Raw genomic sequence first — 13464 nt, 5'->3', positions numbered from 1 at the left:
ATCTTCCGGCGATTGGACTACATCCTCTCTACTGTGAAGTGGAAAGTCCTGAGCAGGCAAGTGACCCCCACCTGGTTCTCGGATCATCGGCTGCTGTCGGTCTCTTTTGGTGTTGAGGACCCCGGCTTCCAGACTGGGTACTGGAAGCTGAACAGACAAGTTCTGCAGGAGGCGAGATACCGGAAGAAGATCGAGTCAGTGCTGAGGGACTTTGAGGAGAGGAGGGAGCTCTTTAGCTCCTCGGTGCACTGGTGGGAATCGTGTAAGGAGACTCTCGCGACGGTCACCAAGCGTTATTGCTGGATCCGGCGGAGTCTGGAGGAACGCCAGTGTGCCCATCTTCAAGAAGAACTCGAGGCGCTGTACGAGCAGCTGAACCAGGGGGGCGCTTTTGACGGCGAAAGGATCGCGGAGGTCAGAGGCCGGCTCAGAGACCAGTGGCTGCAGAGAGCGAAGGACTTCCTTTTCAGACTGCGGGGAGTGTGGAGAGAAGGGGAAGAACGATGCTCGCCCCAGTTCTTCGGCGCTGTGAGGAGACGGCAGGAGCGCTGTCTCTTCGAGAGCATCCAGCGCGAAGACGGGACTGCAGCCACGGACATACCCGGGATGGTGGAGTGTGCCACAGGGTTCTATACGTCTCTGTTTCAGGAGAAGGAGACCGACCCCAGCATCAGGGAGAAGCTCCTGGAAGGTGTGGAGAGGGTGGTGGATGACACCTCCACCCTGGCCGGACCAGTGTCAGGGGCAGAACTGAGGAAAGCGATGCTCGGTTTGAAGAAGGGCACGGTCCCTGGCATTGACGGCCTACCAACAGAGTTCTACTCCACCTTCTGGAGTCATCTGGAGCCCTTCTTGGTGCAGGTCTTCAACGAGGCCCTGAACAGTGAAGACCTGGGCCTCTCCATGAGGACCGGGGTCATCTCGCTGATCTACAAAGGCGGAGACAAGGCGGACCTGGGAAACTGGAGGCCGATCCAGCTCCTGTGCACGGACTATAAGATCTTGGCCAGGGTGCTGGGCGGCCGCCTGAGAACGGTGATGCCGGAGCTGGTCGGGGCGGACCAGACATGTGGCGTGGCAGGCCGGAAGATCAGCTGGACCTTGCAGCTGATCCGGGACACCATCGCCTGGGTTGAAGATAGAGGCCTGCCGCTCATGCTGGTGAGCCTGGACCAGGCAAAGGCGTTCGACCGGGTCCACCATGGAATCCTGTGGGCGCTTCTGCGGAGGAAGGGTCTGCCTGACAGGTTTGTCAGGTGGATCAAGGCGCTATACACCGGCGCGAAATCCCGGGTATGTGTGAACGGAGCAGTAGGGAGGAGTATCCCAGTAAGATGTGGTGTGCGACAGGGCTGTCCTCTGTCGCCCCTGCTGTACGTGATCTATCTCGAACTCCTGCTGGACCAACTGAGGAGGGATCCTGCGGTGGCTGGAATACGAGTACCAGGTGGAGGCGGGCAGGAGGCGAAGATCGCCGCCTATGCGGATGACATCACGCTCTTCCTGAGCTCTGAAAGAAGCTTGGGGAGAGTGTTGGACACCATAGAGGCATACTCCAGAGGCACCGGCGCCCGTTTGAACCACGCCAAGAGCCTAGTGAAGCTGTTCGGGACCTGGGCATATGAGCCGGAGATCGTTGGGGGACTGACAACAACAACGGGCCCGGTTAAAGTCCTGGGGGTCCTTTTTCACACCACGGACTCCTCAGGCTTGAACTGGGCGGCCAGGTTCCGGAAGGTCAACCAGAAGCTGGGCCTTTGGCGGCAGCGTTCATTAACATGGATCGGAAAGGCGCTGGTGCTGAAGGTAGAAATTCTGCCCCTCCTGCTCCACCTGGCGGTCGTTTACCCCCTACCTGCAAGGAAGAGGAAAGAGCTCACGCGAGCCATCTTCGTCTTCGTGTGGGGGAACTCGTACGAGCGCATTAGAAGGAAGGATATGTGCAGGCCCGTCGAAGACGGTGGCAGGGGGATTCTGGACTTTCCAACTAAACTGGACTGCGCCTTTGTTGCAAACCTGTGTACCATCTTGTACAGCAACCCGCCTCACCTGTGCAGCTGTTTCGTGAGCCTCTGGCTCTCGGCACACATGCGACACCTGGCCGCCTGGACGAACACGACCCCGAAGGCCGAGCGACTCCCACTGCACTACCGCCACGCAGTGCAGTGGCTGCGGGCACACCCAGAGGTTCGGGACGGAACAGCAACGCTGAGCCATAGAGGAATGTACAGGACCATCGTGGCAGAAGACAGGCCAGCGATCCTGGGTGTGCCCCGGAACATCTGGCAGCAGGCCCAACCTAAGGGCCTGGATAATAAACTGAAAGACATGAACTGGCTCGGTGTATGGGGTCGACTGGCGGTCAGGGCAGTTATGCATTCGCATGGCCTGTCCAGACAGAGCCAGTGCCCGAGACAAGGCTGCACGGAGGAAGAAACAGTGAACCATGTCTTCTGGGAGTGCGGGTTTGCGCAGCAGGTGTGGAGGTCCAGCCGGCGCCTCTTCGTGCAGGTGGGTCTGGAGTTCCCCTTGTCACTCAGCCTGGTGATGAAAGGTGTGCCCGGTTCTCGAAGATGGAACACACGCTTTCTTCTGTGGCTGCTAGTCAGCTTAATCAAGCTCAGCATTTGGGACGCACGGACGGAGCTGATTAGGCATAACATTGAAGGAACAGTCCCAGGCATCCTCCAGAAGGTGAAAAGGGATGTGGTGCGGAGAATCCGATGGGACGTCAAGCGCTGGGGATTCGCAGCGGCTAAGGAGCGCTGGAAGGACTTGATCACGTGGTGTTAAGGTGGTGGGTAGTTTAAAGATTTAAGCACTTTTGTACTGTTTTCTAATAAAAACATAAAAAAAAAATCTGTTCTTATCAGTTTAATATCTGATACGTCCCCCATCGGGGGACCACATATTAAACGGATTTTTGGAACAGGGAGCTGGATCAGGAGCTTGCTCCGTCCTCTCCACGCATCGGCCCGGTATTGCAGCGCCTCCGGGAACGGTGCACTACCTTCTCTCAGCGGTGAAAAGACAGACGTAGCTAGCAAGCAAGCGAGGTGGACCGGAGCTCCTTCCTCTCCGGTCTCGTCTCTCGTCCATCTGTGTGTCTCTGTGTCTCTCTCTCTCCCCCTCCCCGTTCCCGTGCTCCCTCCGTGCACTTTCCCGCGCCTCGACTCTCTCGGCAAGCAGGCCGGCCCCCTTTTCGGCTCCCGTGCGTTTTCCCTCCAAAAAACTTAGTTTTTTCCTCCTTTTTCCAGGGAGGCAGGCGTGGCTTGTGTGTGTGTGTGTGTGTGTGTGTGTGTGTGTGTGTGTGTGTGTGTGTGTGTGTGTGTCCCCGTCCTTGCAGGCGGGCCCCTTTCGACAGCCGGCCGTTTTCCCTCCAAAAAACTTAGTATATACACCTTTTCTTTCTTTTTTTCGGCAGGCAGGCAGGTGTGTGTGTGTCCCCGTCCCTCCCGAGAGAGCGCTGCCCCTTGCCTCTGCCCGCAGGTGCCGACGGTCCGCTTTCGCTTGCAGCTCACTCGGCACGGCTGCTGCTGGTGGGAGGGGCCTAAGCTAAGGAGGCCGGCCGGCTGGCGCCCCCCGCGGCTGCGGTCGTTGTCGGGCCGTTGACAGGAGATCAAAGAGCAGGGCCCCCGCCCGGGACTGGCGGGCAGGCAGGCGAGCAAGCAGGCAGGCAAGAGAGGGGGAGAGCGGAGTCCGGGCGGCCGGCAGCCGCGTGCGGACCGGGCTCCAGAGGCGTCGGCCTGCGCCGCTGCGCGCCAGCCGGACGCCCGCGCGCCCGCCCAAGGCCGGCGTCGGGCATCGCTTCTCGGCCTTTTGGCTAAGATCAAGTGTAGTATCTGTTCTTATCAGTTTAATATCTGATACGTCCCCCATCGGGGGACCACATATTAAACGGATTTTTGGAACAGGGAGCTGGATCAGGAGCTTGCTCCGTCCTCTCCACGCATCGGCCCGGTATTGCAGCGCCTCCGGGAACGGTGCACTACCTTCTCTCAGCGGTGAAAAGACAGACGTAGCTAGCAAGCAAGCGAGGTGGACCGGAGCTCCTTCCTCTCCGGTCTCGTCTCTCGTCCATCTGTGTGTCTCTGTGTCTCTCTCTCTCCCCCTCCCCGTTCCCGTGCTCCCTCCGTGCACTTTCCCGCGCCTCGACTCTCTCGGCAAGCAGGCCGGCCCCCTTTTCGGCTCCCGTGCGTTTTCCCTCCAAAAAACTTAGTTTTTTCCTCCTTTTTCCAGGGAGGCAGGCGTGGCTTGTGTGTGTGTGTGTGTGTGTGTGTGTGTGTGTGTGTGTGTGTGTGTGTCCCCGTCCTTGCAGGCGGGCCCCTTTCGACAGCCGGCCGTTTTCCCTCCAAAAAACTTAGTATATACACCTTTTCTTTCTTTTTTTCGGCAGGCAGGCAGGTGTGTGTGTGTCCCCGTCCCTCCCGAGAGAGCGCTGCCCCTTGCCTCTGCCCGCAGGTGCCGACGGTCCGCTTTCGCTTGCAGCTCACTCGGCACGGCTGCTGCTGGTGGGAGGGGCCTAAGCTAAGGAGGCCGGCCGGCTGGCGCCCCCCGCGGCTGCGGTCGTTGTCGGGCCGTTGACAGGAGATCAAAGAGCAGGGCCCCCGCCCGGGACTGGCGGGCAGGCAGGCGAGCAAGCAGGCAGGCAAGAGAGGGGGAGAGCGGAGTCCGGGCGGCCGGCAGCCGCGTGCGGACCGGGCTCCAGAGGCGTCGGCCTGCGCCGCTGCGCGCCAGCCGGACGCCCGCGCGCCCGCCCAAGGCCGGCGTCGGGCATCGCTTCTCGGCCTTTTGGCCAAGGTCGGAGGTCGAGGGAGGGACGAGATCGGAGGACAACACTTTTCAACTGAGGACGCCGCTGGATTGTTTCGTTTTGGACCCCGGACTGTTTTCTTGGATTTGCGTTTGGATTTCGGACTTTTGGATTTGCGTTTCACTTGGGACTTTTGGTGCGTGGGCTGCTTGGCAGCCGAAAGGCTGCTTTTCGTCATGGCTGCGGATCCCGGGGAGGCGACGAAGGACGGGCTGAACCCCAGCGTACGATGGACCATCCGCTTTCATTGGAAGGCGGAGACGGAGCCTCCGGGACGTGAGCTTTTCGAAGACGAAGTGCTGTTTGGAATTCTGGGATGTAAGGCGAGCGATATTTTATGTCTGCAGGGGAACCGGGCACAGAAATTTATGGATGCCACCTTCAACAGTGCTAAACTGCACAAGGAGGCGGCGGAGAGATGTGCACGAGCGAAGGCGGACGGGAAACTGCGTGAGTATGAGTGCGGGGGCCTGCAAGGCGACAATAAAAGGTGGGTGGTCGTCCACATGTTCGAGCCTTTTTTGACTGACCAGGATGTGACGACCTTTTTGCGTCGGTACGTGGAGGTGCTTCAGGGCCCATATGTCATCAGTGACACCCGTACTGTCTGGACTGGGAAGCGCCGCTATCAGGTCGAGCTACGGCAGGATCTAAGGTCGCCGGACGGCTTCGCCCACCCACCGGGCAACTTTTTCATCGGGCCAGGTAGGGGGTATTTGTATTATTGGAACCAGCCGGATTTTTGCAGGAAGTGTCGTGGCTTTGGACATCGCGAGGGGTCGTGCACTGTCGGAGAGTGTGGGAAGTGCCACCGCACTGGCCACTCCACACGGGCATGCCCAGTAAAGGAGTGCTCCCTGTGTGGGAACACGGGGCATTTGTTCCGGCAGTGCAGCCAGAGGGGCAAGGACCTGGAGAAGGAGATCCGAGACTGGGTGCAGCGGCCAGAGGAGACCGACGGGGAGGAGGAAGACCGACCGGAGGGCGGCAAGGCCCACAGGAAAGGGGGTAAGCACCGGGAGGAAAGGCAGGAGGAGGATGGAGGGCAGGAAGGAGGACAAGGAGAACTCGCAGGAGAAGAAGAGGCACGACCGGGAACTTCACGGGAGGTGAGGAACCCTAGCTGGGCAGATGTGGTGAGGGGGACGCGCCCCCTAGTGGCGGCAGAAACATCTGCAGCGTCGGGGCCGGTGGGAGAGGAGGGGGGGGCACCAGCTCTTACCCCCCTAGGAAAGAAACTGCAGAAACGGTCCCGAGCTGGGAGGCGGCAGAAGGAGACCCAGGAGAAGAAGAAGAGGACGGATGAAGGAGGAGACGACGGAGAACACCGGGAGGAGGTGACAGGCCCGGAACAGATGGTGGAAGAGACGCCCCAGTCAGCCTCGAGTGACTCCGAGTCTGATGACACCGCGGACTCTCTGCCTCCCGGACAGGGGTCCGGTCCGGCAATCTGCCACACCTTCTCGGTGGCGCAGGCTGCGACAGACGAGGGCAGCCCGATAGTGGACTGCCAGGCCGGCATGCTTACCCCCGAACAGGGTTTTCAATGCAGCCCCCTGGGGGGGGTCGCCTTTATGGAGACCTCGGACAGTGACACCTCTGCGAGTACAGCAGGGGCGGCGAGCTCACCCGAGCCCGGCCAGGGAGAGGAGATGGAGAGTGACAGCCCCCCCTTAGAGCCACCATGACCCTCGTGGTGGCAACAGCCAATGTGAGGGGTTTGAGGCAAAAGGACAAGCGGACGGCGGTGTTTTCATACCTGTCTCAGAAGAATCTGGATCTGTGTTTCCTCCAAGAAGTACATCTCAAGGACCTCGACGACGTGAGGGCCCTCCAGAAGGCGTGGAGGAGGGGTCCTTCGTGGTGGAGCGTCGGAGGGGTGAACTCTGCCGGTGTGGGTATCCTGTGTGGCTCGCCAAGCTTCGCCGTCCAGATGGTCAGCTCAGTGATCCCCGGACGTCTGCTGGTGGTGGATGGCACCTGGAAGGGGACGAAGATCAGACTAATCGGTGTGTACGCCCCAGCAGACAGACGCCAGCAGGGCTCCTTTTTGAGAGATCTGGAGCCCTTGCTATACACCAACAGGGAGCTGATCATGGGCGGCGACTTCAATGTCGACTTAGGAGACTCGCACGGCGAGGGAGTTCACCTGCTGAGGTCCTTGATCACAGATTTCAGATTGCGAGACGGGTTTGATAACGTTGCACACCACACCTGGGACAACGGACGGGGGATTTTCAGACGCCTCGATTATATCCTCTCCACTGTAAAGTGGAAAGTCCTAAGCAGGCAGGTGACCCCCACCTGGTTTTCAGACCATCAGTTGCTGGCAGTCTCCTTTGGTGTCGAGGACCCCGGCTTCCAGGCCGGATACTGGAAGCTGAACAAGCAAGTCCTACTTGAGGCGAGATACCAAAGGAAGATGGAGGCAGTGCTTCGAGACCTTGAGAAGAGGAGAGCACTCTTCAGCTCCGCGGTGCACTGGTGGGAATCTTGTAAACTCATCATCGCAACGGTTACCAAAAGATACTGCTGGATCCGGCGAAGACTGGAGGAACGCCAGTGCACCCAACTCCAGCAGGAGCTTGAGGCACTGTATGGCCAGCTGAACCAGGGGGGCGCCTTCGATGGCGAACGAGTTGCGTACGTCAGAGGCCTGCTTAAGGACAAGTGGCTGCAGCGGGCACAGGACTTCCTTTTCAGGTTGCAGGGAATCTGGAGGGAAGGAGAAGAACGCTGCTCGGCCCAGTTCTTCAGCGCCGTGAGAAGACAGCAAGAGCGCAGTCTTTTCGACACCATCCGGCGCGAAGACGGGACTGCAGCCACGGATATACCCGGGATGTTGAGGTGCGCCACAGGATTCTACGAAGCCTTGTTTTCAGAGAAGGAGATCGACTCGAGCACTAAGGACAGGCTCTTGGAGGGTGTGGAGACGGCGGTAGAAGACCCATCCGCACTGGTCGGTCCAGTGTCGGGGGCAGAGGTCCGAACGGCAATGCTGGGTTTGAAGAAAGGCACTGTCCCTGGCGTTGACGGCCTGCCGACCGAGTTTTACCGCACCTTCTGGAGTCAGCTGGAGCCTTTCCTAGTGCAGGTTTTCAATGAGGTCCTGAACGGCGGTGGGTTGGGCCTCTCGATGAAGACCGGAGTCGTCTCCTTGATTTTCAAGAGTGGAGACAAGGCGGACCTGGGCAACTGGAGGCCGATCCAGCTCCTGTGCACGGATTATAAGATCTTGGCCAGGGTGCTGGGCGGCCGCCTGAGAACCGTAATGCCGGAGCTGGTCAAGGCTGACCAGACATGTGGCGTGGCAGGAAGAAAGATCAGCTGGACGCTGCAGCTGATCCGAGACGTCATCTCCTGGGTGGAGGACAGGGGCCTGCCGCTCATGCTGGTGAGCTTGGACCAGGCGAAGGCTTTTGACCGGGTCCATCATGGGATCCTGTGGGCGCTGTTGCGGAAGAAGGGTCTGCCTGACAGTTTTGTTAGGTGGATCAGGACTCTGTACGACGGCGCAATATCCCGGGTATGTATTAACGGCGCAGTGGGGAGGAGCATCCCCGTAAGGTGTGGTGTGCGACAGGGCTGTCCTCTCTCCCCCCTGTTGTACGTCATTTACATCGAGCTCCTGCTGGACCAGTTACGGACGGATCCCGGAGTGGAAGGAATCCGAGTGCCAGGTGGAGGAGGGCAGGAAGCCAAGATCGCCGCTTATGCGGACGACATCACGCTCTTCCTGGGCTCTGAAAGCGGCCTGGGGAGGGCGTTGGACATCGTGGAGGCCTTCTCTAGAGGCACTGGCGCCCGACTGAACCACGCCAAAAGCCTGGTTAAACTGTTCGGGACCTGGCCATGTGAACCACGGACGTTTGGAGGGCTGACGAGGACGACCGGCCCAGTGAAAGTCTTGGGGGTCCTCTTCCACAACGTGGACCCCGCGGGCTTGAACTGGGAGGCCAGGTTCCGAAGGATCAATCAACAGCTGGGCCTTTGGCAGAAGCGGTCTTTGACCTGGATAGGGAAGGCGCTGGTGCTGAAGGTAGAGATCCTGCCCCTGCTGCTCCACCTGGCAGTGGTATACCCCCTACCTGCAGGACGACGGAAGGAACTGGTGAGGACCATTTTTGGGTTTGTTTGGGGGCACTCATACGAGCGCATTAGAAGAACGGACATGTGTAGGCCCGTCGCGGACGGCGGCAGAGGGATTCCAGACTTCCCGGTGAAGTTGGACTGTGTGTTCGTCGCCGGCCTGTGCGTCATCCTGCACGAGAACCCGCCCCACCTGTGTAGCCGGTTTGTGAGCCTCTGGCTCTCGACGAGCATGCGACACCTGACCGTCTGGAGCAACACGACCCCGAAGGCGGAGCGGCTCCCACTGCACTACCGGCACGCAGTGCAGTGGCTGCGGGCACACCCGGAGGTCAAAGGAGGAACGACTGCGCTGAGCCACAGGCTCATGTACAAGACCCTTTTGACGTCGGAAAGGCCAGCGATCCTGGGTGTGCCCAGGGAAATCTGGCAGCAGGCCCAACCAAAGGGCCTGGACAACAAGTTGAAGGACTTGAACTGGCTCTGCGTGTGGGGTCGGTTGGCGGTCAGGTCCGTCATGCATGCGCATGGACTATCACGGCAGAGTCAGTGCCCAAGACACGGCTGCACAGGTGAAGAGACCGTGAACCACGTGTTTTGGGAGTGCGGGTTCGTGCAGGGGGTGTGGAGGACCAGCAGACACCTATACGCACAGGTAGGTCTGGATTCCCCATTGTCACTGCGGATGGTGCTGCGAGGAGTGCCCGGTTCCCGTCCCTGGACCGCCAGCTTCTTACTGTGGCTCCTGATCAGTCTCACAAAGCTGTACGTGTGGGAAGCACGGACTGAGCTGGTCAGGAACGGCGTGGAGGTGACCATCGCAGGCATCCTGAGGAGAGTGAAAGCGGATGTGGTCCGAAGAATCCGATGGGATATAATGCGCTGGGGTTTCGCAGCCGCAAAGGAGCGCTGGAAGGACTTGATCACGTGGTGTTAAAGGTGGTGGGTAGATTAAACTTTTGAGCTCTGTTTTTGTACTGTTTTTCTAATAAATATAAAAAAAATCTGTTCTTATCAGTTTAATATCTGATACGTCCCCCATCGGGGGACCACATATTAAACGGATTTTTGGAACAGGGAGCTGGATCAGGAGCTTGCTCCGTCCTCTCCACGCATCGGCCCGGTATTGCAGCGCCTCCGGGAACGGTGCACTACCTTCTCTCAGCGGTGAAAAGACAGACGTAGCTAGCAAGCAAGCGAGGTGGACCGGAGCTCCTTCCTCTCCGGTCTCGTCTCTCGTCCATCTGTGTGTCTCTGTGTCTCTCTCTCTCCCCCTCCCCGTTCCCGTGCTCCCTCCGTGCACTTTCCCGCGCCTCGACTCTCTCGGCAAGCAGGCCGGCCCCCTTTTCGGCTCCCGTGCGTTTTCCCTCCAAAAAACTTAGTTTTTTCCTCCTTTTTCCAGGGAGGCAGGCGTGGCTTGTGTGTGTGTGTGTGTGTGTGTGTGTGTGTGTGTGTGTGTGTGTGTGTGTGTGTGTGTCCCCGTCCTTGCAGGCGGGCCCCTTTCGACAGCCGGCCGTTTTCCCTCCAAAAAACTTAGTATATACACCTTTTCTTTCTTTTTTTCGGCAGGCAGGCAGGTGTGTGTGTGTCCCCGTCCCTCCCGAGAGAGCGCTGCCCCTTGCCTCTGCCCGCAGGTGCCGACGGTCCGCTTTCGCTTGCAGCTCACTCGGCACGGCTGCTGCTGGTGGGAGGGGCCTAAGCTAAGGAGGCCGGCCGGCTGGCGCCCCCCGCGGCTGCGGTCGTTGTCGGGCCGTTGACAGGAGATCAAAGAGCAGGGCCCCCGCCCGGGACTGGCGGGCAGGCAGGCGAGCAAGCAGGCAGGCAAGAGAGGGGGAGAGCGGAGTCCGGGCGGCCGGCAGCCGCGTGCGGACCGGGCTCCAGAGGCGTCGGCCTGCGCCGCTGCGCGCCAGCCGGACGCCCGCGCGCCCGCCCAAGGCCGGCGTCGGGCATCGCTTCTCGGCCTTTTGGCTAAGATCAAGTGTAGTATCTGTTCTTATCAGTTTAATATCTGATACGTCCCCCATCGGGGGACCACATATTAAACGGATTTTTGGAACAGGGAGCTGGATCAGGAGCTTGCTCCGTCCTCTCCACGCATCGGCCCGGTATTGCAGCGCCTCCGGGAACGGTGCACTACCTTCTCTCAGCGGTGAAAAGACAGACGTAGCTAGCAAGCAAGCGAGGTGGACCGGAGCTCCTTCCTCTCCGGTCTCGTCTCTCGTCCATCTGTGTGTCTCTGTGTCTCTCTCTCTCCCCCTCCCCGTTCCCGTGCTCCCTCCGTGCACTTTCCCGCGCCTCGACTCTCTCGGCAAGCAGGCCGGCCCCCTTTTCGGCTCCCGTGCGTTTTCCCTCCAAAAAACTTAGTTTTTTCCTCCTTTTTCCAGGGAGGCAGGCGTGGCTTGTGTGTGTGTGTGTGTGTGTGTGTGTGTGTGTGTGTGTGTGTGTGTGTGTGTGTCCCCGTCCTTGCAGGCGGGCCCCTTTCGACAGCCGGCCGTTTTCCCTCCAAAAAACTTAGTATATACACCTTTTCTTTCTTTTTTTCGGCAGGCAGGCAGGTGTGTGTGTGTCCCCGTCCCTCCCGAGAGAGCGCTGCCCCTTGCCTCTGCCCGCAGGTGCCGACGGTCCGCTTTCGCTTGCAGCTCACTCGGCACGGCTGCTGCTGGTGGGAGGGGCCTAAGCTAAGGAGGCCGGCCGGCTGGCGCCCCCCGCGGCTGCGGTCGTTGTCGGGCCGTTGACAGGAGATCAAAGAGCAGGGCCCCCGCCCGGGACTGGCGGGCAGGCAGGCGAGCAAGCAGGCAGGCAAGAGAGGGGGAGAGCGGAGTCCGGGCGGCCGGCAGCCGCGTGCGGACCGGGCTCCAGAGGCGTCGGCCTGCGCCGCTGCGCGCCAGCCGGACGCCCGCGCGCCCGCCCAAGGCCGGCGTCGGGCATCGCTTCTCGGCCTTTTGGCTAAGATCAAGTGTAGTATCTGTTCTTATCAGTTTAATATCTGATACGTCCCCCATCGGGGGACCACATATTAAACGGATTTTTGGAACAGGGAGCTGGATCAGGAGCTTGCTCCGTCCTCTCCACGCATCGGCCCGGTATTGCAGCGCCTCCGGGAACGGTGCACTACCTTCTCTCAGCGGTGAAAAGACAGACGTAGCTAGCAAGCAAGCGAGGTGGACCGGAGCTCCTTCCTCTCCGGTCTCGTCTCTCGTCCATCTGTGTGTCTCTGTGTCTCTCTCTCTCCCCCTCCCCGTTCCCGTGCTCCCTCCGTGCACTTTCCCGCGCCTCGACTCTCTCGGCAAGCAGGCCGGCCCCCTTTTCGGCTCCCGTGCGTTTTCCCTCCAAAAAACTTAGTTTTTTCCTCCTTTTTCCAGGGAGGCAGGCGTGGCTTGTGTGTGTGTGTGTGTGTGTGTGTGTGTGTGTGTGTGTGTGTGTGTGTGTGTGTGTCCCCGTCCTTGCAGGCGGGCCCCTTTCGACAGCCGGCCGTTTTCCCTCCAAAAAACTTAGTATATACACCTTTTCTTTCTTTTTTTCGGCAGGCAGGCAGGTGTGTGTGTGTCCCCGTCCCTCCCGAGAGAGCGCTGCCCCTTGCCTCTGCCCGCAGGTGCCGACGGTCCGCTTTCGCTTGCAGCTCACTCGGCACGGCTGCTGCTGGTGGGAGGGGCCTAAGCTAAGGAGGCCGGCCGGCTGGCGCCCCCCGCGGCTGCGGTCGTTGTCGGGCCGTTGACAGGAGATCAAAGAGCAGGGCCCCCGCCCGGGACTGGCGGGCAGGCAGGCGAGCAAGCAGGCAGGCAAGAGAGGGGGAGAGCGGAGTCCGGGCGGCCGGCAGCCGCGTGCGGACCGGGCTCCAGAGGCGTCGGCCTGCGCCGCTGCGCGCCAGCCGGACGCCCGCGCGCCCGCCCAAGGCCGGCGTCGGGCATCGCTTCTCGGCCTTTTGGCTAAGATCAAGTGTAGTATCTGTTCTTATCAGTTTAATATCTGATACGTCCCCCATCGGGGGACCACATATTAAACGGATTTTTGGAACAGGGAGCTGGATCAGGAGCTTGCTCCGTCCTCTCCACGCATCGGCCCGGTATTGCAGCGCCTCCGGGAACGGTGCACTACCTTCTCTCAGCGGTGAAAAGACAGACGTAGCTAGCAAGCAAGCGAGGTGGACCGGAGCTCCTTCCTCTCCGGTCTCGTCTCTCGTCCATCTGTGTGTCTCTGTGTCTCTCTCTCTCCCCCTCCCCGTTCCCGTGCTCCCTCCGTGCACTTTCCCGCGCCTCGACTCTCTCGGCAAGCAGGCCGGCCCCCTTTTCGGCTCCCGTGCGTTTTCCCTCCAAAAAACTTAGTTTTTTCCTCCTTTTTCCAGGGAGGCAGGCGTGGCTTGTGTGTGTGTGTGTGTGTGTGTGTGTGTGTGTGTGTGTGTGTGTGTGTGTGTGTGTCCCCGTCCTTGCAGGCGGGCCCCTTTCGACAGCCGGCCGTTTTCCCTCCAAAAAACTTAGTATATACACCTTTTCTTTCTTTTTTTCGGCAGGCAGGCAGGTGTGTGTGTGTCCCCGTCCCTCCCGAGAGAGCGCTGCCCCTTGCCT

The 13464-nt window shown here is 60.0% G+C and overlaps 5 non-coding genes and 1 pseudogene across 5 annotated transcripts; all 6 read left to right on the top strand.

Moving 5' to 3' along the window:
- Positions 1–2819: 2819 nt before the first annotated feature.
- On the top strand, positions 2820–3012 carry LOC148809908 (U2 spliceosomal RNA). The gene has a single exon (XR_016087086.1). It is a non-coding gene; the product is annotated as a U2 spliceosomal RNA (small nuclear RNA).
- A 791-nt stretch (positions 3013–3803) lies between these two features.
- On the top strand, positions 3804–3994 carry LOC148809907 (U2 spliceosomal RNA). Its single transcript, XR_016087092.1, has one exon. It is a non-coding gene; the product is annotated as a U2 spliceosomal RNA (small nuclear RNA).
- A 5884-nt stretch (positions 3995–9878) lies between these two features.
- On the top strand, positions 9879–10059 carry LOC148809906 (U2 spliceosomal RNA; annotated as a pseudogene).
- A 791-nt stretch (positions 10060–10850) lies between these two features.
- LOC148809905 (U2 spliceosomal RNA) lies at positions 10851–11041 on the top strand. The gene has a single exon (XR_016087089.1). It is a non-coding gene; the product is annotated as a U2 spliceosomal RNA (small nuclear RNA).
- Positions 11042–11828: 787 nt separating this feature from the next.
- LOC148809904 (U2 spliceosomal RNA) lies at positions 11829–12019 on the top strand. Its single transcript, XR_016087081.1, has one exon. It is a non-coding gene; the product is annotated as a U2 spliceosomal RNA (small nuclear RNA).
- Positions 12020–12808: 789 nt separating this feature from the next.
- Positions 12809–12999, top strand: LOC148809903 (U2 spliceosomal RNA). The gene has a single exon (XR_016087070.1). It is a non-coding gene; the product is annotated as a U2 spliceosomal RNA (small nuclear RNA).
- The last annotated feature ends 465 nt before the right edge of the window (positions 13000–13464 follow it).

This window comes from Atractosteus spatula, unplaced genomic scaffold (assembly GCF_055471065.1).
Source record: "Atractosteus spatula isolate fAtrSpa1 unplaced genomic scaffold, fAtrSpa1.hap1 Scaffold_105, whole genome shotgun sequence".
Lineage (NCBI taxonomy): Eukaryota > Metazoa > Chordata > Actinopteri > Semionotiformes > Lepisosteidae > Atractosteus > Atractosteus spatula.
This window is presented reverse-complemented; position numbering and strand designations above follow the sequence as displayed.